Source organism: Emys orbicularis, chromosome 15 (genome assembly GCF_028017835.1).
Source record: "Emys orbicularis isolate rEmyOrb1 chromosome 15, rEmyOrb1.hap1, whole genome shotgun sequence".
Classification (NCBI taxonomy): domain Eukaryota; kingdom Metazoa; phylum Chordata; order Testudines; family Emydidae; genus Emys; species Emys orbicularis.
The window spans coordinates 10,541,299-10,565,571 of record NC_088697.1 but is presented as its reverse complement, the minus strand read 5'-3'; the positions used below and the strand labels follow the sequence as shown (position 1 = coordinate 10,565,571).

At 51.7% G+C, this 24,273-nt stretch overlaps 1 pseudogene; it reads left to right on the top strand.

The window, feature by feature from the left end:
- Window positions 1–24,273, top strand: part of LOC135889358 (zinc finger protein 850-like) — a 473,854-nt pseudogene that overhangs the window by 28,231 nt on the left and 421,350 nt on the right.

The window sequence follows — 24,273 nt, the reverse complement described above, 5'->3', positions numbered from 1 at the left end:
AGACAACTGCTCAGAGCTATGCAATATACCAACACTGTTATAAACTGGACTTTCAAGAGGATACAATTTCTGCTTTTCGTCCCTTGCTTTTTGGACTTGGAGCTGAAATCTTTGCACTTTTGCCTCAGCTTCTAGTTCCTGCAATCGAATTTCTGCCAGTCTTTGTTCATGCTCAAGTTGCAGTTTACTTGCTGCCTTTTGCATTCCAATTGCTTCTGCAGCTTCTGTGGCATCTCCTGCCTCCTGATCACTGGCCATTAACAGATCTCTCAGTTCTTGATTTGTAGCTTTCTTTCTAAAGCTTATCCCCTTTTCTGAACACAAATCTTTCAGGGCTTTTTTGTCAAGGCCCTCATATGCTCTTTGCTCAGCCATTGCAACTGTTCTTTAACCAACCAAACTCTCAATCCCAAAATTCAAATTTGGATAGCGTGGGGTTCTGACCCAAAGCTTAATTGACCTGGTTCTGTGGATCCAAGCACGACTACGCCACTGTGACAATGCGGTTCTGGCGGAACCCAACTGAGAGTGCCAACTCAGGACAAATTGCTCAAACAGGGCAGTTACAGCCCAAGGCTGGGGTTTTTCCACCTCTAAGGCAAACCAAACCAGCCAGACTAAGAGGACTTCGGTCTCACCCCACTGGCTCACCGCAAGTCTCACAAGCAATCTCCTTAGGCACTCCAGTTTCCCAGTATCACCACCAGTACCACTCGTTATGGGGACAAATGGTTATGAAAACCAAGACCCCAGTAAAAGAAAAAGGTTCTCCTGATCCCAAAGGACCAAGCCCCAGACCCAGGTCAATATACAAATCAGATCTTACCCACAAATCACGCTGTTGCCAATCCTTTAGAATCTAAAATCTAAAGGTTTATTCATAAAAGGAAAAAGATAGAGATGAGAGTTAGAATTGGTTAAATGGAATCAATTACATACAGTAATGGCAAAGTTCTTGGTTCAGGCTTGCAGCAGCGATAGAACAAACTGCAGGTTCAAATCAAGTCTCTGGAATACATCCCCCGCTGGGATGGGTCCTCAGTCCTTTGTTCAAAGCTTCAGTTGTAGCAAAGTTCCTCCAGAGATATGAAGCAGGATTGAAGACAAGATGGAGATGAGGAATCAGCCTTATATAGTCTTTTCCAGGTGTAAGAACACCTCTTTGTTCTTACTGTGGAAAATTACAGCAAGATGGAGTCTGCAGTCACCTGGGCCAGTCCCTGCATACTTTGCTGAGTCTCAATGCATATTTGCCTTCTCTCAATGGGTCCATTGTATAGCTGATGGTCCTTAATGGGCCATCAAGCAGGCTAGGCAGAGCTAACACCAGTTTGTCTGGGATGTCACCCAGCAGCATAGCATAAGTTTGAAATACAGACAGTATAGAGCCAATATTCATAACTTCAACTACAAAACTGATACACACATATAGACAGCCTAATCATAACCAGCAAACCATAACCTTGTCTTAGACACCCAATTTGACCCCCTTGGTGCCACTACAGGACCTTGGTTGCAACAATGATCTATATGGTCCCAGATTATATCAATAACGTCACACACCCCTTTATATATCTTTTGCATAAGGCGGGAATCCTTTGTCCCTCTGGGTTTCCACCCCCCCTCACTGGAAAAGCACCAGGTTAAAGATGGATTCCAGCTCAGGTGACATGATCACATGTCACTGCAAGACTTCATTGCCCACTTGCCAGCACACACATATACAGGAAGACTCACCGGTAAACACAGCCATCTGCAAACAATGGTCCTTGTTAATGGGAGTCATCAAGATTCCAAACCATCCTTAATGGCCCCCACTTTACATAATTACAATAGGCCCTCAGAGTTACATTTCATATTTCTAGTTTTAGATACAAGAGTGGTACATTTCTACAAATAGGATGATCACACTCAGTAGATTACAAAGCTCATAATGATACCTTACAAGAGACCTTTTGCACAAAGCATACCCCAGTTACATTATATTCACTTATTGTCAAGTTTGTATGAAACCATATAGACTGCACAACGTCACAGGGGGATAGGGGAGATGGGGGTGCAGGGGGTGGAGCTGGGGAGGGGTGCAGGTGGGGGAGTTGGGGGATGGGAGGGTGGGGGTGCAGTGGGGTGGAGCTGGGGAGGGGGTGCAGGTGGGGGAGTTGGGGGGATAGGGGAGGATGGGGGTGCAGGGGGTGGAGCTGGGGAGGGGGTGCAGGTGAGGGAGTTGGGGGATGGGAGGATGGGGGTGCAGTGGGGTGGAGCTGGGGAGGGGGTGCAGGTGAGGGAGTTGGGGGATAGGGGAGATGGGGGTGCAGGGGGCGGAGCTGGGGAGGGGGTGCAGGTGAGGGAGTTGGGGGATAGGGGAGGATGGGGGTGCAGTGGGGTGGAGCTGGGGGAGGGGTGCAGGTGGGGGAGTTGGGGGGATAGGGGAGGATGGGGGTGCAGGGGGTGGAGCTGGGGAGGGGAGCAGGTGAAGGAGTTGGGGGATGGGAGGGTGGGGGTGCAGTGGGGTGGAGCTGGGGAGGGGTGCAGGTGGGGGAGTTGGGGGGATAGGGGAGGATGGGGTGCAGGGGGTGGAGCTGGGGAGGGGGTGCAGGTGGGGGAGTTGGGGGATGGGAGGATGGGGGTGTAGTGGGGTGGAGCTGGGGAGGGGGTGCAGGTGAGGGAGTTGGGGGATGGGGAGGATGGGGGTGTAGGGGGTGGAGCTGGGGGAGGGGGTACAGGTGGGGGAGTTGGGGGATGGGAGGATGGGGGTGCAGTGGGGTGGAGCTGGGGAGGGGGTGCAGGTGGGGGAGTTGGGGGATAGGGGGAGATGGGGGTGCAGTGGGGTGGAGCTGGGGGAGTTGGGGGGATAGGGGGAGATGGGGGTGCAGTGGGGTGGAGCTGGGGGAGTTGGGGGGATAGGGGGAGATGGGGGTGCAGTGGGGTGGAGCTGGGGGAGTTGGGGGGATAGGGGAAGATGGGGGTGCAGGGGGTGGAGCTGGGGGAGGGGTGCAGGTGGGGGAGTTGGGGGATGGGAGGGTGGGGGTGCAGGGGGTGGAGCTGGGGAGGGGGTGCAGGTGGGGGAGTTGGGGGATAGGGGAAGATGGGGGTGCAGGGGGTGGAGCTGGGGGAGGGGTGCAGGTGGGGGAGTTGGGGGGATAGGGGAGGATGGGGGTGCAGGGGGTGGAGCTGGGGAGGGGGTGCAGGTGAGAGAGTTGGGGGATGGGAGGGTGGGGTGCAGTGGGGTGGAGCTGGGGAGGGGGTGCAGGTGGGGGAGTTGGGGGATAGGGGGAGATGGGGGTGCAGGGGGTGGAGCTGGGGAGGGGGTGCAGGTGGGGGAGTTGGGGGATAGGGGGAGATGGGGGTGCAGGGGGTGGAGCTGGGGAGGGGGTGCAGGTGGGGGAGTTGGGGGATGGGAGGATGGAGGTGCAGGGGGTGGAGCTGGGGAGGGGGTGCAGGTGAAGGAATTGGGGGATGGGGGTGCAGTGGGGTGGAGCTGGGGGAGTAGGGGGGATAGGGGAAGATGGGGGTGCAGGGGGTGGAGCTGGGGGAGGGGTGCAGGTGGGGGAGTTGGGGGATAGGGGAGGATGGGGGTGCAGGGGGTGGAGCTGGGGGAGGGGTGCAGATGGGGGAGTTGGAGGGATAGGGGAGGATGGGGGTGCAGGGGGTGGAGCTGGGGGAGGGGTGCAGGTGGGGGAGTTGGGGGATAGGGGAAGATGGGGGTGCAGGGGGTGGAGCTGGGGGAGGGGTGCAGATGGGGGAGTTGGGGGATAGGGGAGGATGGGGGTGCAGGGGGTGGAGCTGGGGGAGGGGTGCAGGTGGGGGAGTTGGGGGATAGGGGAAGATGGGGGTGCAGGGGGTGGAGCTGGGGGAGGGGTGCAGGTGGGGGAGTTGGGGGATAGGGGAGGATGGGGGTGCAGGGGGTGGAGCTGGGGGAGGGGTGCAGGTGGGGGAGTTGGGGGATGGGAGGATGGGGGTGCAGGGGGTGGAGCTGGGGGAGGGGTGCAGGTGGGGGAGTTGGGGGATGGGGAGGATGGGGGTGCAGGGGGTGGAGCTGGGGAGGGGGTGCAGGTGAGGGAGTTGGGGGATGGGAGGATGGGGGTGCAGTGGGGTGGAGCTGGGGAGGGGGTGCAGGTGGGGGAGTTGGGGGATGGGAGGATGGGGGTGCAGTGGGGTGGAGCTGGGGAGGGGGTGCAGGTGAGGGAGTTGGGGGATAGGGGAGGATGGGGTGCAGGGGTGGAGCTGGGGAGGGGGTGCAGGTGAGGGAGTTTGGGGGGATGTGGAGGATGTGGGGATTGAGGGGGTGGAGTTGGAGGTGTTAGGGGAGGGCGGAGTTAGGGAGGGATTGGGGGTGCAGGTGGGGGAGGTGGGGAGGAACCGTGGGGTGCAGGATCAGGGGGTGGAGCTGGGGGAGGATGGGGGTGCAGTGGGGGGGAGCTGGGGGAGAGGGTAGTATGGGGAGGGGCGGGATGAGCCCGGGTCAGTATCCCCCCTCGCTGTTCCGGCCCCACCCCGGGTCCCGGGGATACCGTTGGAACGTCCCAGGCGCTGCTGCAACCGCCCCAACGGCCGCGTCTCGCGGCGTTCCCCCCCACCGAGTGCGGTGCATCACTTCCGGCCTCTGCTTCCACCCGCTTGATGCCCCCCCCCCTCCTCCCGGTGCGGGTAAGGGGGTGGAGAGCGGGGCCGGGTGGGGGATTGAACTGTCTCGGGGCAGCCAGGACATTCGAGGAGGACAGGGGGGGGGAGTTAATAGAATCCAGTCGCCCCCCCGTCACCCAACCCCACTGGCTGCCCCCAGTCACCTGTCCCTCCCCCCCCCGCTGCCCCCTTCCCTCCTCAGCGACCTACCAGCCCCCCCCCCCCCCCCCCGGGCCCCCCCGGCCCCCTGAGCGCTGGTCCTGACCCGTTTTCTCTGCAAATCTCACAGCTGGGTAGAAAATCTCCTAAACATTTGCCCCCTTTTCTCTCGGGGTCTGTTACTAATCGAATGTGCCCGGCAATTTTTCCCTGTCTCTCTAATGATAAATTACTAAGAAAATCTCAGATTTACCCCTTTTCTCAGATTCTTGAACATGGCTATAAAACGTTTGCAAATGTCGCCCATTTCCTCTGTATTCATTTATCAAATATTGATGTGAAACAACTGATATAAAATCCCTCTGATTTTCCCCTTTCCTCTCTATAATTTGCAAAAATAGATCCAAAAGCCCTCAGATTTCCACCCTTTCTCTTTCATTTCTGAACATTGATCTCAAATCTCAGGTTTTGCCTCTTTCTGTATAATTATCAAATGTCAGTTAAAAATCCCCTCTGGTTTGGGGCTGTTCCCCATGTTCCTAAATCCCAGCAACTTCTCCTTCGTTGGAGGGAACCTGTTGCCCTGAGTCATTCTCCAGCCTAGAGGTTGCAGGTGGTTAAATTGCCCAGTGATCATCTCCCCCCCCTTTGAGAATCATTTGTTCCCTCCTTTATCTCTGTTAAAATGTTTGCCGATGAATGAGATCAGTCACATCTCTAACACGCATCAAAGCCAGAGGCCTTCCCCTCTGGGAAGGGGATCAGTGGTTCCCACCTGGTAACAGGAGAGTTGGCTGGACCCTTTTCTTTTCTCCAGCCGGCACGGGATGAGGAGGTCTCTCTGAGTGCAGTGGGGGTCCAGAAGTTTCCCAAACCCCATGACAAATGGTCTCTGTGAGGGGCTGCTTCCCGCAGTGCTAAGATGCAGCCACCTCTAGGATGGATCCATGGTGGCTGCTATTTGCTAGTGACAGGGCATGGACATGTCTTCAGTGTTTGGCCTTCCATTCTCCTGTTAAAGATGCACCCCCCCTGGGCTCCCTCTGCCTGTGTGAGTGGCCAGCAGAGGCTGGTGATAACTTTCTATCCACTTCTCAGACACTGAGAGGTGAAACCACCAGCAGATTTTTGCTTCTCTCCCCTCTGGAAAACTGCAGGAACTTCCGGTTCTGTGGGGAGAATTCTTCCTGAGTCCTTGTCCTAGATCTGGGGGAGGAGGGAGGTGGGAAGGGGGTTAGGAGTCCCACACAGTGATCTGCTGAAGAGGCACAAACTGTCTGCTCAGGATATTAGGGTCCAGCTTCCTGGGTCAGATGCTGCAGCCTCCATTGTGATCTGGGAGACCAGGCTTAGCAGCTGCTGCTCCCCCAGTGGGGTTCTCTGCTGGGAAGTGACTTTCATTAAAGCTTCTTCTCTGCCCGGCCCAGGTGAGGACTTTCTCCAGATGATACTAGTTTCCCCCCTCCCTCCAGGGCAGCCCTAGGCTTGGTTAATAGAAAATTTTGAGCCATAGACCTTGGAGAAAGTGCTGGGGACTGTGCAGACTCACTTTCATGCCAAATAGCTCCTCCTCCTTTCTCCTCCCATTAGCAATTGCCAGGAGAAAATCCAGCCATGGGATTGCAAAGAACCCAGGAATGGGGCTTTCCCAGCCAGAGGGGCAGGAAGACAGGACAGGGGAAAGAGACTGAAAGGGGCAGTGGGAGAAATGAGTGGGAAGAGATTTCCAGATCTCTGATCTGCCCAGACACATGTATTGCAGCATCCCTGGGCAGCGTCACTTTGCTGTGAACAAGATGAGGATCAGAGAGAGGAAAAGCCAGTTCCTGACTCCATATCCCCCAGCTGGGTTGTGGCTGCCGTGGGGTCAGTGTCCGAGGGAATCCCCCACAATGACTCCTTTGGTTCTGCTCTTTTCTAGCATTGTGTTCAGAGACTTTGTGACTGGAGGGACTTAAAAAATATTTCTGTGGGCTTAGTCTGGCAGGAGGGGCCAGGTCTACACGGCAATAAAGCGATCAAGGATTTTCCCAGCATGGCAGAATCTGGGGTGTCTCTGCGGGGAAAGGGCCTGGGGGAATCGTGATGTGAAATGAACTGAAGTCTGTTCTGAAATCTCCACAGTTGCCCTTCTCGCCCTGCCAGGCTGCAGAATGACGTCCAGGTCTCGCTCCAGCTCATCCCAGCCTCCCATGGGACAGGGAAGGGAAATGGCTGCAGAGGAGCCAGTCCAGGTAGGGATTATTGGGGGGTTGCTGGTGGGTTCCTGTTGGACGAGAGAGACAGCAAATTAAGGTTTTGTCAGTGTGGTTTGGAGGTTGGAGCGGGGAAGGAAATACACAGGGTGGAGAAAGGGAGGATGCCAACAAACCTGCTGGGATCTGTTTAATGAGTGGCTTAGATTCCAGGAACAGACTGTAGTGGTGTAATCGTCCCTCCCCTTCTGGGTTGGAGGGGGCCCGCACTGCCTCACTACATCCTAGGGATCACTGCTTAGACTCAGGGGAATTAGCAGTCCAGGTGAAAACCCCAGACAGGAGCAGAGCCACCCAGGAGTCTGTCGACTCTGGGCCCTTAGGCGGGGCAGAGCAGACAACGGTTTAGGGGCCCAGGCCTCAGGCAGGGCATGGCACCAACGATCCAATGCTCCAGCGCTAAGGCAGGGCAGAGCGGTGAAAAGTCTAGCGTTCCAGCTTTGGCAGGCGATAGGTGAACATTGGCCTTGGGGCCTACAGTGGGGTGGGGTGGAGGGGGACTCCACCGGGTCCCAGCCCAGGGCCCTAGCAGTAGTGGAGGGGTCCATCAGCGCGGATTCCAACCACAACGTAGCGCCAGTTTTGAAATACAAATCATCGAATCCTAGGCCTGGCAGGGACCTCGAGAGGTGTCTAGTTCAGTCCCCGGCACTCACGGCAGGACTATTATCTAGACCAGGGTGGGCAAACTTTTTGGCCTGAGCACCACATCGGGGTTCTGAAACTGTATGGAGGGCCGGGTTGGGAAGGGTGTGCCCCCCCCAACAGCCTGGCCCCCACCCCCATCCGCCCCTTCCTTCTCCCTGACCTCCCCCCTCAGAACTCCCAACCCATCCAACCTCCCCTGCTCCCTGTCCCCTGACTGGCCCGCCCCCTATCCACTCCCCCACCCCCTGACTGCCCCCCGGGACTCCCTGCCCCTTATCCAACCCCCCTGCTCTCTGCCCCCTTACCATGCCGCTCAGAGCACCAGGACTGGCAGCCGCGCCGCCACGCAGTGTAGAGCACCGGGGCAGGCCAGCGGCTCTCGCAGCCGTGCTGCCCGGCAGGAGCTCGCAGCCCCGCCGCTCAGAGCGCTGGCGGCATGGTGAGCTGAGGCTGCGGGAGAGGGGGGACAGCAGGGGAGGGGACGGGGGCTAGCCTCCCCGGCTGGGAGCTCAAGGGCTGGGCAGGACGGTCCCACGGGCCATAGTTTGCCCACTTCTGATCTAGACCATCCCTGACAGGTGTTTGTCTAACCTGCTCTTCAAACCTCCAATGATGGAGATTCCACAACCTCCCTGGGCAATTTATTCCAGTGCTTAACCACCCTGACAGTTAGGAAGTTTTTCCTAATGTCCAACCTAAACCTCCCTTGCTGCAATTTAAGCCCATTGCTTCTGGTCCTATCCTCAGAGGTTAAGAACAACAATTTTTCTCCCACCTCCTTGTAACAACCTTTTACGTACTTGAAAACTGTGATCATGTCCTCTCCCAGTCTTCTCTTCTCCAGACTAAACAAACCCACATTTTTCAATCTTCCCTCACAGGTCATGTTTTCTAGGTATTAATAAAAATAAAGTGTCTGACATATTCCATAACCCATCACAATGCTGACTGCCTTTCAGGCTGCACTACAGCCAGACTGGGTTGGCTGCCCCTAGGCCACTTCCTCCCTTCCCCTCGGGGTGTACCTGGGTCAGCAGCGGTCCTCCATCTCCTCGGGACAGGTAGCCAACGGCAGCTCCACCGGTTCCTTCGAGAGGAGGACATCTGTGTCCCTCGCTGTCTCAGCTCCAACTGAGCTAGGGGCTCCGCCTTTTATACTTCCTGTGCCATCTATCCACTTCCAGTGGGAAGGGCGAGGCGGGTCTGGCTCTGCCCACCTGGGTACAGAGTGTGGTTCTTCCCCTTTCGGGTTAGGGGGAGGCCACTTCTCCTCACTACAGTGGCTGTGTACAGAGCCGTGAGCACAGGCGTGTACCTGGCGCGGTTCACCCCCACCCCCGACACCTGCCCATTTTGCGTTGTGAGAGCCCCTGACACTCGCCTATCTGGAATGCGCCAGGTTGCAGCCCCTATTCCGGCTCCTCCAGAACCTCCTTTTGAAATTCTGGATGCACCTTTCCCCACATCTTTTCCTACACTCACCTGTCCATGGCCCCACGAAGTCGCGAGACCTCCTCGTCAGCCTCCTCCTGGCGCGGGCCAAAGTGGCCATCTACAATACCAGGAGGATGCTGGACGAGGAGGTGCCTATTCTGTTCCTCCCTTGTCTCACCTATCCGGGCAGAGTTCCTCTGGGCGGCATCCACTGGCTCACTAGACAGTTTGAGGAGCAGTGGGTGCTGTCCGGGATTGTCTGCTTGGTGTCCCCCGCCGCTCCCAATGGATCCCCAATTTTGAACCTATGACCCCCACTCCTGGCCCTGTTATTCCTTAGTTGTTCCCCATATTCTGTTGGGTCCCGGGTCCAGTGGCTCCTCCCACAAGGCTGGAATGCCCGGAATTGAGTAAGGCCTCATTACACAGACCTATGAGGTTTGGAGGTAGAAATGCCCCAATTTTGTGGAACAGGAAACAACCCACCTAGATGGGGCTGGGAAAATGGACCAGACTCCCAGTGCTGGAGCCTGACCTGATTCACCAGCAACTGCTGTGAGATATGAAGGGGGAACCCAGCGGTGAGGCTTAGGGGAGGTGCCTCTCCCTTCAGATCCAGTTCTTCACAACGATGAGGGTGTTGGGCTTCCTACCGGGGAGCTCTCCCTGGACCCTGCTGGGGGCTCCAACTCCTGTATCAGTCTGTGGCTAGTCACTGGCGAGCCCTCGTGGTCGAGGATGATCTTCCACAGGTTTTATTTTTCGTGGGTCCTTCAGTGACTGAGGAGTCCGATCCTTGAGCCACAGGCTCATTGGCAGACGTTGCAGGTGGTGTTGGAAGACATGGTCGGGCCACGATTGCTGCGTGACCATCATCTTTCCTTTCTTTTCTGGCGTCTTTCTGCGACCAGGGCAAGGCGATTGTCCTCCAACGTGGACGTTCCCTCTCTGACAAGTCTTCGCCAGTTATCCCTGTCCTGGGCTGCTGTCTCCCAGTGTGTGGTGTCAATGTCACGTTTCTTGCTCTTTGTCTTGAGGGTGTCTTTAAAGTGTTTCTTTTGGCCTCCCCGTTTCCTTTCTCCCTTGGTGAGTTGGGCGTAGAGCAGTTGGTCTGGTGAGCGTACATCGGCCATGCACACCCAGTGCCCGCTCCACCTCAGCTGGTGCTGGAGAATAGGGGCCTCAACACTGAAGATGTTGGCCTCTGTGAGGACACTGACATTAGTTCAGCGATCCTCCCGCTTTGTTGAAGATCTTCCTAAGGAAGTGCTGGTGTTGGTGTTCCGGGTTTTTCAGGTGTTTTCTGTAGGTCACCCACGTCTCACAGCCGGAGAGGAGAGTTGGGATTAGCACCGCTTTATAAACTAAACGTCTAGTGTGTGTTCTGGTGATGTGATTGTTGAACGCCTGGCGAGACAGTCTGCCAAAGGCAAGGCTGGCACTGCGGATTCTGTGCTGAATCTCAACATCTGTGTCTGTCCTCTGTGAGAGATGGCTGCCAAGACAGGCAAAGTCTGTGGTTAGTAGCTGTGTGATGAATGTGCTGGGATAGACAGGGGGCTCTCTTTGTCCCCTCACCCTGGTGTTTCCTGGATGCTCTGAGCGGGGTGGGGTGGGGTGGAACTCTGTTGATGGGAAGCCATCCAGATCTTCCTTTTGATTGGCTCCTCTCCCCCACAAATAGTGGGGCTGTGGGTGGGGCAGCAGGTACTGAGTGTTGGAGTCTTGCTCTTTCAGGCACCAGTGACCTTCGAGGACGTGGCTGTCTATTTCACCAGGGAAGAGGGGGCTCTGCTGGACCCCGCTCAGAGAGCCCTCTACGGAGATGTCATGCAGGAGAACTACGAGAATGTGACCTCGCTGGGTAAGTATTCCCGTCCCCTCGGTTATTAGAAGGGGAAGTGACTAGTTAAGGTTCACGTCACCCCCACAATGCCACCTCTCCTCTGCCCTGTCTCAGCATCACCCCACATGCCAGTGACACACGCACCAGCGCTCTGCCCTCCCCTGCTCCAGGACACTCGGGGAGAAGAGCACATGGAGAGTTTAGCACAGTGGTCACCAACCGGCCGATGGCGATCTCCGGCGGTGCAGTGGAGCTGCCGCTAAGGCAGGCTACCTGCCTGCCCCGGCCCCACGCTGCTCCTGGACATGGCCAGCGCTGCCCAGGGGAGCAGGGGGCAGGGAGTAGGGGTCTCCCTCTCTGCCCTGCTCCTGCCTGCAAGCACCACCCCCGCAGCTCCCATTGGCTGGGCTCCTGCACCCCAACTCCCAGCCCTGAGCCTCCTCCCAGAGCCAGCACCCCATACCACCTTCTGCACCCCGAACCCCCTCCAGCACCCCAACTCCCAGCCCTGAGCCACATCCCAGAGCCAGCACCATGTACCCCCTCCTGCACCCCAAGTCCCAGCCTTGAGCCTCCTCCCAGAGCCAGCACCCCACATCCCCTCCTGCACCCTGAACCACCTCCTGCACCCCAACCCCCAGCCCTGAGCCTTCTCCCAGAGCCAGCACCCCACATCCCCTCCAGCACCCCGAAACTCCTCCAGCACCCCAACCCCCATCCCTGATTCTCCTCTTGTAGTCAGCATCCCAACCCCCCTTCTGCACTCTAACCCTGAGCCCCCTCCCAGAGCCAGTACCCTGTACCCCTTCCTGCACCCCAACACTCTGCCCCATCCTGGAGCCCCCTCCTGCACCCAAACTCTCTCCGAGCTTGCACCCCTAAACCCCCTCCTGCACCCCAACCCCCTGCCTCAGGCTCAGCCCAGAGACCCCTCCCACACTGCAAACCCCTCAGCCCCAGCCCAGAGTCCGCACCCCCTCCCGAACCCCAACCCCCTGCCCCAGCCTGGTGACAGTGAGTGCGTGATGGTGGGGAAGAGCAAGCGACGGGGGGCAGGGGGGGATGGAGTGGGCCGGGCTTTGGGGAAGGGGCAGGGCCTCACCAGAGGCGCCTTCCCTGGCATCATGCTCGGCTGCTACCTGGTCCTCTGAAGGAATGGGCTCCAGAGTTAAAAACGGTGCTTGTCTCTTGGGGAGAATGGATCCACCGCTCGTCCGTCTCCCATTCTTCTCCTCAACAGTGTCCTCATTGTTGCCCAAGGTAGCCCAGGACTCCTGGGAGGTAATTAACAGAAAATTAAAATTCAAAAGTTCCTGGGCCTTTAACGGGAGTGGCTGCTTGGTGTGTACCTGGCTGACATGCAGTGGAGTTGAAAATGCTCTCCAGAGCGGTCACAGTGCAGCAATGTGCGACACCACCTGGAGGCCAATTCATTCGAATTACACAACGCAGTGTCTATACTATCCCCATGTCCACCCGTGGATATTGAATCAAGTGCTACGCCCCTCTCGGAGGTCGAGTACAGAAGTTGACTTTACAGGCGACATAGGTCAGAGGAAGGGACTCGGTCGTATAGACACATACATTATTAGATCAAATTAACAGGGCTTCTGTCGACCTAAGTTTGTAGTGTAGACCAGGCCTGAGTGTCTCCTTGGGAAATCCTGTCCCTGTTCCACTGGACGCTCACAATACTCACAGATTCACAGCTATACCAGTTTCCCAGTTACATTTCCAATCACCACTCTGATTAACATCTATCTCTTAAGTGCTAGTGTGGACATAGGCTTTATTGGTAAAGCTTTTGTCAGTCAGGGTGTGAAGAAAACACACCAACATAAGTTTCACTGACAAAAGCGCCGGTGTGGACAGCGCTATGTCGGCAGGAGACGTTCGTGGGAGGTTGAATGATGTCGATGGGAGAGCTATCTCCCCTTGCCATAGAGCGGCTAGATGGGAGACTTTCAAGTGACGCAGCTGAGTGGTGCAGCTGTGCCGCTGTAGTCTGTAGTGGACGGTGCCTGGTCCTGCTAGTGAAGGCAGGGGACTGGACTCGGTGACCTTTCAAGGTCCCTTCCAGTTATATGAGATCGCTATAGCTCCATATTAAAAAAAGTGTAGACTTAGTCTAAGGTGTGATTAGAGTGAAAACAAATAAAGGTTTATTTAATAATGTCTAGTGATTCAAGTGATAAGAAGTATTGGGGGGAAATAGTTACACATCAAGTACAATCAGAGCCCTCTGTCTAGATCCTAGACGTACAGAACTGGAGCCTTTCGTATGTTCTACAACAATGCTCACGCAAAGTCCTTCCAGCGTTTTACAGCCGGGCTGGGCTGTGATCTTCTGGAAGATGCAGGGTGTACCTCTGTACAGCCAAATAGACCTCCACATGCCATGAACTGACCTCATAAACAGGATCCTGCTGTTTATTATTTTGTGTATATTTCCTCTCTTATATTGCTTTGCTGTGAGAACAGCCACTCCTGGCCAGTTAACACACTGTGTGCAGCACGTAACTCGCTCTCAGCCGCACAGGGTTGAGTGCTGCTAGTCAACCGCTCATGAATTACACCACAGGAGAACACCTGCAAATTCTCTAGTCCCAGACTTTCTCCCTGGCACTCTCCAGCACATTACTAAACAATACAAGGTCATATAGAGTCTGTCACTTCATCAGTGGAAAATGACACGCACCAGGCTTGTTATCCCAAGTGGAGTTTCTCACACACTTTAATCCAAACACGCTAGTTCTAGGAAACAATAAAATAACTTCATTAACTTCATTAACTACAGAAAGAAAAGATTTTAGGTGACTACAAGTAATGAGGCATAAAAGTCAGAATTGGTTACCAAAGAAATAAAAGATAAAATACTAACTTCTAACTTAAGCTAAAACAGATTCACAGCGAATGTCTTTCTCGCACTAGGGCCTTGGCTACACTTGCAGCTGTACAGCGCTGTGAGGTAAACCTGTCTTTGTACAGCTGAGTAGGGAAAAGCACTGCAGTCTGTCCGCACTGCCAGCTGCCAGCGCAGTGGTGTGGCCACACTTGTAACATTTGCAGCTGTGTTGGGAGCGGTGCATTATGGGCAGCTATCCCAGCATTCATGTGGCTGCAACGTGCTTTTCAAAACGGGGGGGTGGGGTGGATTGTGACAGGGAATGTGGGGGGGGAGAGAGTGCTTTTTGGAGCAGGTCAGCTCTCTATTTTGCAAGTTCTGAACTCCCGGCCCCCTGCTCATTCATTTACTCACTCAAAGCAAGCTGCAAACTGTTTGCTTTTCTCTGTGGTATGAGCTTTGAAACCGGCACTTCCGCATTCCTGCAGCCGGTCACAACAATGGAGAGGATTGGCCACTTGACAAGGTGATTAGTACAGCGCTGCAAGCGTTTACACTCACACCCATGAGTCGTAGCCACTCCGCTGCAGCTGTTATTCCTCTCGGAGATGTGGAGTACCTGCAGCGGTGTACCCAGGGACATACAGCGCTGCAAGTGCCCCAGGGAGTGAGTAACAGCGCTGGGGGAGGCTTTACAGCGCTGTAACTTGCAAGTGTAGCCAAGGCCTATATGCTGTGACAAACTGGGGTTCCTTTCAGCCGGGACCCTGCCTCCCCAGTTTCAGTTCTTCAGGAGTAGTTGTGATGAGCAGAGAGAAAAAGGGAGAGAGAGTCTCAAGCATTTTCCCCACCTCTTCTTCTTATTCAGTCCTTTGTGCTAGAAACATCCTCATTTTTCAGCTGAGTCATGGTGACGGGCTGTCTGTTGTGGATCTGAGCATCAAGCCATCCCTGTGATGGAATGTAAATGTCTAGTTCACACCTTCCCCCTGCTGGAGAATGGCCATTTAACCAGGTGATAGCTTTGCTGTCTCTGAGGAACTGGTCTCTGGCTGTTCTGCAGAATTCTAGCATTTTTTCAGAAACATCATACAGTAAAATCTCATATGTTTACAGACACAGTGTTGCTACACATATTTTAACAAGACAGTAAAGTTCAACATATATTCAGTTTCCAAATTATGCTTGACAAGGCAGACTTTGCAAAAGCGTGAATATATGGTTACAGACTGTCACAGTGTCTGTCTGTGTGTGTTCCCAGCATATATGTAAGTAGTTCAATCCTTCATAAGCAGAGTGTTTTGCACCTTTCAGAACCTGGGGAGGAGGCCTTGGGATTTCACTGGTTTACTAAGCACCGAGTTAAATTAGTCCTTATTTTTTATGACAAAGTCTTAGGAATTCACCTGATCTCATTTGTTTTCTTTCATCTGAGCAGTTTCCAAACCTGATGTGATCTCCCAGCTGGAACAAGGGGAAGAGCCGTGGGTCCCAGACCTCCAGGGTTCAGGGGAAAAAGAGATCCTGAGACCTCCCTGCACAGGTGAGGAAACATTAAACTAACTCCGAATCTGTAAGTGCCTGATGGAAAAATCTAGGATACCCTACAAAGACCTTGGGAGCTCTCTGAGTTCAGGAGGATTGTCCCCAGCAGGTGTTGTATCCTCAGGGTATATATAGCTTATGGCTTTCTACAGATCCTGACACATGTCAGTAGCTTCCCACCTTCCCACTGATTCTTTGGATTTGATACGAAGGCAGAATTGATCCCCTCCTCTCTCCCCTTTTGGGGAAGAGTTAGGGGAATTCAGTTCCTGGTTTTTGACATCTCTCCAGCACTTATTTTGGTTTGCTCTTCCCTTTTCCATCCCTGTTTGAGGTTTTTCTCTCTATTGCAGTTGGTGATGTGACGGTGAGTGAAAATGAGGAGCAGAAGTCTCAGCAGGAAGATGCTGTGTAAGTTGCACCACATGGAATATTATCGAAAATAACCGAAGGGAACATGTTGAGGAATCATGAGCAGGGAAAAATCTGTGAGATTCAGCACAGGTCAGAGAGAGAGCAGGGAGACCAGCCAGGGGAGAAATTTAATAAAATTATTTCCTGTCAGGGAACTCACAAGGACCTCAAAGAAACCACAACCCAGCAGAAAATCCTGATGGGAAGGGGAAAAAAAAATACAGTGAGTGTGGGAAACCTGATGAATGGTGTGAGCATGGGAAAAGCTTCACTGAGAGCTCAGAACTTACAGCACATCAGAGCATCCACACAGGGCAGAGGCCCTATAAATGCTCTGAGTGTGGGAAAACCTTCAGTTTCAGCTCACAACTCAAGACACATCAGAGAATTCACACAGGGGAGAGACCTTATGAATGCTCTGAATGTGCAAAAACCTTCACTCACCACTCAAGCCTTGTTAATCATCAGAGAATCCACACCAGGGAGAGGCCCTATGAATGTGGTGAGTGTGCAAAAACCTTCACTTGGCGCTCAAACCTCATTGGACATCAGAGAATCCACACAGGGGAAAGGCCCCATAAATGCAGTGAGTGCGGGAAATCCTTCCGTTGCCGCTTACAGCTCAGTGCACATCAGAGAATGTACACTGGAGACAGACCCTATAAATGCAGTGAGTGCGGGAAAACCTTCACTCGCAGCATCCACCTTGTTAGACATCAGAGAATCCACAAAGGAGAGAGACTCTATAAATGCAGTGAGTGCGGGAAAACCTTCACTCGCAGCTCATACCTCACTAGTCATCAGCGAATCCACACACGTGAGAAACCCTACGAATGCTGTGAGTGTGGGAAAAGCTTCACTGAGAGCTCAAACGTTGCTCGACATCAGAGACTCCACACACGTGAGAAACCCTATGAATGCTGTGAGTGTGGGAAAAGCTCCACTTGGAGCTCAGCCCTTAACTATCATCAGAGACTCTCCAAGGGAGCTAAACACCATGAAAACCTCTAGGGCCATCCCAACATTTGTTCTTTCATACTTTTGCTAATTCCCACGTAGTAACCTTTAAAGCTGTTTGAACCAGTTGCATCAGTGTTATCCCTCAGCTTGTCCAGGCGAGTTGCCCATTTTTGTCCTTTGCAGCTCTCCCTTTTGTGGGGGGGACCCGATTGTCCTTTCTATCCACTCCATTGTCCCATGAGTAATGGGAGTTTGTCTCTCCTTCCACCAAACAAGGAGCATCACATTTATACCCTTCCTTATTGCACAGTTATTTTTAGAGTCACCAGTGATAGACTGTATCATTCTCAGTTGTTCTCACCTTGCTCTGGAGTGTGCTCTACGGCATTTTTGGACCTTTTTTTTCATTTATGATATATTTAAATACAATGAAGAGAAGCAGGGGCAGGAAAAAATTGTCATTTCAGCCTCTGTGACACTGGAAGGAGATGGGGTGACTCAGAGAGATTCCCTCCTTCCCCACACACAGAACTGTTTCCTCCTGTCTGAGCCATGCAGAGTTTATCTTCTCCACATTCTATCCCTCCACCTGTCAGCGTGTCATGTGATGCAGTGTTCTCAGCTGTCTGTGTTTGGAGATGACACTTTGACTTCTTTAATCCTATAGCAGAGTCACTATGACTGGAGATGAAAGGGTCAAAGACCTGCAAGGGGAATTCAAATGGATCCCAAACGCAGTGTGATGAGTTTTGGCGTTTGAATTCCAGTTTCCATCTATTGGCAAAGCCACTTGGGGTGTTTTTCCCCCCATTATGAGGACGTTAGATTGCTAAAACTGACTCCCCGCCCAGCGTGACTGCTGGAAACATCTAAGAAACAAAGACCCAGGGGGTAGGGGGGAGAAGGACTGAGCCCAGGCTGGGAAGGTGTCTGGCCTGTGAAAGAAATACCTGGAGTTTTAAGCTGCAAGCAAGAGCAGCTGGCCTTCAAGAAACTGCAATCTGCCTAAAACAAAGTTTAGGGTGAGAAATTCCTACTTGTAACCAGTTTCTTTAGTATTAAGCTTACCTTGTGTGTGTGTGTTTCATTTGCTGGGTCATCTGCTTTGATCTGTTTGCTAACCCTTATAATCACTCCAAATCTATCTTTTGTAGTTAATAAAGTTGTTTTTGTTTACTCTAAAACCAGTTTGTGGAATTCATAGCTGGGGCGTGTAAAAAGCTGTGCATATCTCCCTCCACATTGCGGGAGGGATCAAATTTCATGAGCTTACACTGGACAGTGCAAGACAATATGATTTGGGGTTTGCACTCCAGAGAGGGGTGTGCACTTGAGTTCCTTAGCTGAAGCCTTCCCGTGCAGAGCTGATTTCAGTGTCTTTCTGCAGCTGGGTGTGCCCCTACCTGTGTGTGCTGGAGGAGGCTTGAGGGCCTGGCTCAGCAGGACAGTGTAAGGGAGCCCAGGCTGGTGGAAAAGGCGGGCTCAGTGGTATCCCAGTATATCAGGTGGCAACTCAGAGTGTGGGGCAGCCCGTCACAGTGGGTTTCTCTCTTTCCTGAAGGCTGTTTGGTCGCCCAATTGAATATTAATTTAGTTTGACAGCATGTAACTCGGACTTATTGGAGACTTGGAGACAAATGACCATTTTGCTAAAGTCATTGTTTCTTACTTTAGCTTTGCTTTTCCCCCCATCCCTCCACGATGACGTGGAGAAAGTTCAAGTGCAGTTCTGTCAACAGGGGAGAACTCTCCAATTTACTGGACATGCTAACAAAAAAACAACGGTGATTTAAAATCTTCACTCGGAAATGATGAACAGCAGCAGAACCCCAACTAACTGGAGGAAGTGCAGATGAGCACAGCGTAGTTCAATTGTTTAAGTCAATATTGTCTCAAATGCTAGAGGAGGGCATTCCACCCTAAGTGATTTTGAACTAGGCAAAATTCCCATGTATTTGGTTCCCAAAGCATTTGTAACCCAGGCCCTACAGAAGACCTCTCCTAGCTAATCCTGTGGTATGGGAAGTGCTGTCCTTTATGATGCAGCCGTTGAGGAAATAAAAGTGTTTTTTTGGTTGAATTCATCCTTTGTAGGCGCTACAAATGTGTATAAAATGAAATCAGTGTTGAAAATGTAATAGTTTAAGAAAAATAGCTATTTTTTAATAGAAACTCCAGTTCTGGTAACTAAGAGAGATTCTGATCCAGGCCTGTATTCCTAGCCTGGACCTGTGCCACCAAATTAAAGAAAAACTGGGCACATTTCGGGAAGCCGTTCCTCACTTACATACTGAGATTTTGAGTGGTTTGGTAAAGAGAAATGTAAATGTACCCTGGCCAAGGCCAAGGATTTGGAAAGAAGGAGGGTAGAAATAGTACACACCCAGTTCTTAGTTTTCACCCCAGTAAAGGAAGCTTAAGGTGACCAAGGGCCCAAGGAAAACAAAACAAAAACCAAGACAACTTTCAATTTTCCAATATAATTCAGGTGATCACATTAGTCTCTTACTCTTTAACCCATAACTTCACCTTTAATTTCCTTTTCAGTGGTGTAGCCCATAGGGCTGGCCTGCTGGTTGCTTTGATATCCTGCCTTTATTTATTGGTTTGCTGTTTGTTTTATTATATTTGGCTTATATTTTTGTATTGGATTATTCTATTATGTTTGGCTGTAATGTGAGGATCCAACTGGCCTGTATCTCGTATCATTAGCTTAAGTAAATTAGCATAAGTTTGGCTTGTGACCTTTGGCATGGATAAATGGCCTAATAGTTACCCTTTTAGATTTTGGGGAACTAAACATGTCTACCTAAGACATTTGGGACTTAGCAGTAACCACAAGGTACACCACAAGAACATGGACGTAACGACCAGAAACTGGTTAGAGCAACAGGTTTCCAGAACGAGCTTGTTGGCATTAATAGGTATGACTGTGTTAGCCTATAGGATAAGTGCACCCCAATATTATGGGGGGGGGTGAGGAAATTAGGTTTAGGCATGGAAGGTTGAGCACTGGCATGAATATTCAGGAGATTGCTCACACCCCAGAAGAGGGCAAACTACCATGCGGAAGCAGCTCTCGCTGGCTTTTTCCAGCTCTTGGCTTTTTCATCTTCTTTATATTTTAAGGGCTTGTCTCCACTTACCAGTGGATCGACGCTGCGGCGATTGATCCACCGGGGGTCGATTTAGCGGGTGTTCACTAGACCCACTAAATCAACCACCAATCGCTCTCCTGTGGACTCCGGTACTGCACCGGAACGAGAAGCATAAGGTAAGTCGACAGGAGAGTTTCTCCCATCGACCCAGCGCAGTGTAGACACCACAGTAAGTCGACCTAAGGTATGTCAACTCCAGCTACGTTATTCACATAGCTGGAGTCACGTAACTTAGGTCGACTTAGTGTAGACCTGCCGTTAGTCTCTTAGCTGGTAACTTAGCCACTCAACATTTGACCCTTCGGCTCTATTATTCACCATCAATGTCAAGCGTTGAGGAACCTGGACCATTTGACTCATTTGGCATGCCAGAGACAAGGCTGGTCCTATGTCTCTTACCACTGGGTCCCCAAGGAAGGTATGAGGATGCTAATTTAGGAAAAAATTTTACAATGGTACCACATGTACCCCCAGAACTGTATTATTTTGGGCTCTTATGCCATGTGTGTTGGTGGAAGGGGTCTCCTATGTGAGAATATTTGTATCATGAGAAACAACACCTCTTGTCTTTTCACACTTCTTAATCTGTCAAAGGAGGAGGTGGTAGGGGAGAAGTGATGCAAATGCATAAAACACAACAGAAAATCTAAGGTGTAGTCTACACTACAGTCCTATATCAGTATAACGACATTGTTCAGGGTTTGAAAAATCCACACCCCTGGGACCACAGTTGATCAGGCTGCGGCCACGGGATGTTTTTGGGAGGAGATGATGAGGCACACTAAGTGTCTAAATTTTAAAGCTTTATTGATAAAATAATAAAATAAGCGCGGTGAGTGCTGGAAATGCTTCCACGTCACTCAAGGGAAGGAAGAAAAGCGTTAGTGCCCCAAGCCCCAACCCACTTTCATACTCACATGCGCCCGACCCAAAAGCTGGCCAGGCCTGGGTGTAATGTAAGACGAAGAAGGGAGGTGGGGTGGACGGGAGTGCTGTCCTCGGCCCAGGCCATCCAAGAATCCGCTGTGCTCTCCGATTTGCTCCAGCGCTCAGGAGGGCTTTAAGTCCTGGGTTCCTTTGGGGGGCGTCTCCTTCAGGGACCTTTGTTCGTGGTGCTCTTTGTGCCAGTCCAAGCCGTCTTGCTGTGGCCTTCCCTGTTTCCCAAAACATCACAGCTCCGGAGACTGTTTTCCCTTCTATTGCTCGCACTGTTCTCATTGTTATCTCTGCAACTCTGCGTTTCATTCTCTTCTCACAGCTGGTCGGGGGTGGGGGTTGGACTTCCCCCCTTCTGTCTTGGCATGCAGCAACTGGCCTTGGACGGGAGTCAGCTTCTTATCTTCAGACTGAGCTTGCTAGCTACAGTGTTGAGTTAACCCGTTCTTCTTTCTCCACCCCCCTCAGCCTCTGCAAAGGAAACTTCCACTCTAAACTCACACACCTTTAACCCTCCCCAAAATGCTTTGCGATGCTTGCAACAGCATTAGCCACATACAATGCTGATCTGCCTTCCCCGGGAGCTCCCTGAGCAAGGGGGCCATTGTGGTGTGACATTCCCCCCCTTGACCCCAAATCAACATTTTGTTGGGAGGGGTCACCACTTAGGCTTCCATCCTCCCTCTGATATGGTGGCAAGGGTTATTGTTGGCCTTCTACATCAACAGCAATACAGAATGCACAAAATTGTTAGGCCAGCAACAATTGCATACACCAGCCAATATTGGTAAAAAGATGTGCTGCAGTGGGGGCATATCCCGATGTCTCCCCTTCCCAACAGATGTGTCGACCAAGCTCATAAAAGCGGCCTGGCACCGCCCTCTCTTTATACACCATTTGAGGGGGCTGCATAGGCCACAGCTGCCAATCCATATGTCGCCCTCTGCAATCCATATGTGCTGCTAGAGGATGTAATCAGCACATACCACTTAGCTGTGTTATTGGGGGGAGCCATCTTCCACACGTCGCGATGGACCACCCAATCCCAGATAATAGGTGATGCCACCTTCCTAGGATGCTAAACCACAATTGTCCTCCCTTCCCCCCGCCAATGGATAATTGACCTTTTCTTTTACCAGGGCCAATTTTGGACACTGGTAAAATTAACAAAGGAGGACAAAAACAATGGCGACTCGAGGATTCCCATAGACATGTGTCATCATACATACATGACCTTGCCCTGAAGAATTTTGCAGGCTTGAAGCAGCAAGAGCGGTCCCACCACTCCCATTCGGGGTGTCCCTGGGCTCTCGCTATTACTGCTCTGTCCTGTTAACAAAGCAAGAGGGAAAGAAAAAGAACAACACAAATGCACCAGCTGAGGCACAGATGAAAACTCCCTAAATGATTAGTTGTCCCGTTACAGCTCTCCCTGGCTTTTGTCGTGGATGTCGTTTGCTTGGTTTAGGAGGTTACAACAACAATACTGCATTCAGGGATCGCTATCACTCACCAAAGGGCTTCCCATTCCGCTCCAGGCCACCACAGGAGGAGCAGGGTTTGTCCCAATGGGATCCAGGGGAGGTTCAGGGCCACCTACCAGGTATTTTGCTGTGGCCCTGCTGTGTCTATCCGAACTATGCACTGTCTCCAAGGCACCTCCCCTCCAGCCTTGCGCCACAGTGTGGCTTGGGCCCCATCAGCAGCTCGAGCCAGGGAGAGCCTTTGGAGGTATTCTCCCTTTTCAAAATTATAATTAGCCAGATAATTTCATGGATAGCTAGAAACCCAGATGGTCCAGGCAGGTGGCTGGTCCACAACTGAGGCCCACGATGCCATGACCAAAAATTTAGGAAGAAACATGTATTTTGAGCTGATTGGCATGTGCCCATTTTAATTTACTGGGTAGCTGAAGCTCGTACGCTACTGGGGAGATGTGATTCACAATGGAGTACAGACCCACCCATTTGGCGTCCAGAGTATGAGCCACCTTCCCCAGCTTTTGCAACATTACCTTGTCTCCAATTTGCCATACCCAGACGTCTTTACTGACGATTCCCTTACGCTTGGCCTTTTCCTTATCTAAAGTGGTCTCTACGGCTTCACGGGTTTCACATCGCTCCTTCCCCAACTGGGCAAAGCTGAGACTTTTTGGTTGTGGCAAACAATAAATGTGATTATTGGTAAACACAGTGCTTACATTACATTTGCCTACTAGCGGGTTGTTAACACTTCCATCCTCCCAAAACACTTCTTCCCAGGAATTAACACATACCCATTGCCCATTATACAGTACTTTGATCTCATTATCCAATTCATCCCACATACAGGATCCTAGTAAAATGTCTTTACTACAGGGCTCTGGAGCAACAGGCCAGGATAAGCACACCCACTTTTGAGGAGTCCACTCGGTACAACCTCTGGTGTCCAATAGCTTCCCTTCCTCCCCCCGCCCCCCCACAGCCCACTGGCTCGAGGTCTGGGGTAGCCAGAAGGATCCCATGTGTAATATGGGGAGTGGGCTAACTTTCCATATCTTTGCTTCCAGAGCCTGTTGGTGTGAAATTTTAACAACAATTTCCCCAATTAAAAGTTCTGGCCTTACTATGCTAGAAACATACTGCATCCATTCGTACTGATAAGTATCAAACAGTGATCTTTTTCTTTGCTTTAGCGAGTGTATCAAAACCTTAGTGTTTCCTAATATTACCCAAAACATTTTGTGTTCCAAGGTGGACAAAGTAAGTATCTGCATTTCAGTACATCCCATAGCTATAGCAGTATGGTTTTTCATTTCCATTTGTTTCTGTAGTAGGCTGTCCTGTAGCTGGGACAGAGAGCTTAATTTATTCTTAATTACCTTCAAGTCTACAGTATTTAGAATTCCTGCTCCAAAACCAATTTCTCCCAAAGAAGAAATGTTTCCCTGCAGCATTTACTACACAACAGTGCTAGCAACGAGACAAACAACACGAGACAAAACATAGAAAACAAAACACAATTTCTATTGTGACAGTAGATTCATGGTATTTTGGGTTGCTCTTCAACTGGTATCAGCTTTTCCTGTTTTTCTGAAAGACGAAAAGAACATGTTTCTACCCCTTTGGGGGTGGCAGATTATTGCTTAAAATATTCCTTTCTTTACCAATACCCTTGCTGATAGCAGGCAAAACAGAGGAATTACCCCCATACTTTCCTGTGTTTTTGTTCTATAGGCAGGCCAGGTTTCAATGGCTTCTACCTTTATCAGGTAGGTAATTTGCATTAACACAGACGCTTTCTAGCTTGCATTTGGATCCAAAGCCATTAGCAGCTCAGAGACTCTGTCTTAAAAGGTGTCAAGTATCAGGGGGTAGCTGTGTTAGTCTGTATCTACAAAAACAACAAGGAGTCTGCTGGCACCTTAAAGACTAATAAATCTGTTAGTCTTTAAGATGCCACCAGACTCCT